The 1,398-nt window shown below is 40.8% G+C and overlaps 1 non-coding gene across 1 annotated transcript; it reads left to right on the plus strand.

Moving 5' to 3' along the window:
• Nucleotides 1-1,040: 1,040 nt before the first annotated feature.
• Nucleotides 1,041-1,147, plus strand: LOC128036340 (small nucleolar RNA R71). The gene has a single exon (XR_008193138.1). It is a non-coding gene; the product is annotated as a small nucleolar RNA R71 (small nucleolar RNA).
• The last annotated feature ends 251 nt before the right edge of the window (nucleotides 1,148-1,398 follow it).

Below are 1,398 nucleotides of genomic sequence, written 5' to 3' on the forward strand. Positions count from 1 at the left end.
GTTGCTGCAATCTTTACGGATATGGAGGTGATGGAACTTTCGGTTGAACTGAACAACTTTTCTGAGTAGGTAAATCTACATCCAAAGAAGATGTTAAAATATCTAAATTCACTAGCTCAGGGTTTACCTTGTCAGACTCTGCAGATTCTGATTCCTTTGGTGTAGGAACTTCAACAGCTGGTTAACTTTCCTCCTTTTCAAAATGCTCATCATCGACATCAATCAATCAGGGTTCCAGAGTCTTTCCACTTCGCAATGCCACTGCCTTGATATGTTCTTTGCCCAAATTTCTTGGATTCTCAGTATCACTCGGCAAGGTTCCTTGTGGTCTATTACAAAGCTCCGTAGCTAACTGACCCATTTGGTTTTCCAAATTTTTCATTGTTGCTTCTTGGCTTTGAATCAAAACATCATTCTTTGCCATGTATGCTTTCAACAAGTTCTCTAAACTGTTTGATGTCTCCGCTTGAGGTGGTTTTAGAGCTTGCTGATTAAACCCTTGAGATTGGTTGGGTCTTTGCTGTAATAAGTTATTGTTTGGTCCATTTCCTTGGTTGCTCCAAGAAAAGTTAGGATGATTACGCCATGAAGGATTGTAGAAGTTGGACTAGGGTCCTTGTCCACTCCTATTTTGATATTGGTTCCCCACATAGTACACTGACTCAGGGTTTGATGGACAATTCTCAAAAGAATGACCTTTCCCACAGTACACACAGGAAACTACTTCAAACGGACTTGGTGGTTGAGCTGCAAAATTATTAGTACTATTAGCGGTTAACTATTTTAACATAGAGGAAATAGACGATACCTGAGCTGATAACGAAGTGAGGGAGTCAACTTCATGAACTCCGGCTACACGTCTTCCTAAAGCTACTCAAGTTGTTGGCCATTGATAGTTATTACTCGCGATCCTGTCGATGATCTCATAAGCCTCATTATAGGACTTAGACAAAATTGCACCATTCGCGGAAGCATCTACCATCAATCTTGTATGTGCATTGAGACCATTATAGAATGTCTCCAATTGGATACAATGAGGAATCCCATGATGAGGACACTTACGAAGTAAAACCTTGAATTGCTCCCAAGCCTCATACAAAGACTCATCATCTAGTTGCTGGAAAGTTGTGATCTCGTTCCTCAAGTTAGCATTTTTGCTAAGTGGGAAATACTTAACCAAAAATCTCTCTGCTAATTCTTGTCATGTAGCTATGGAACTTGGTGGCAATGAGTTGAGCCATGCTCGTGCTTAATCTCGCAATGAGTACGAAAACAACTTCAACCTCAGTGCATCTTTAGTCACACCGGCTATCTTGAATGAATCACTCACCTCCATAAACAATCGAAGGTGGAGATGTGGATCTTCCTTGGGCATACCACTAAATTCGCCCACCATTT

This window comes from Gossypium raimondii, chromosome 13 (assembly GCF_025698545.1).
Source record: "Gossypium raimondii isolate GPD5lz chromosome 13, ASM2569854v1, whole genome shotgun sequence".
NCBI lineage: Eukaryota > Viridiplantae > Streptophyta > Magnoliopsida > Malvales > Malvaceae > Gossypium > Gossypium raimondii.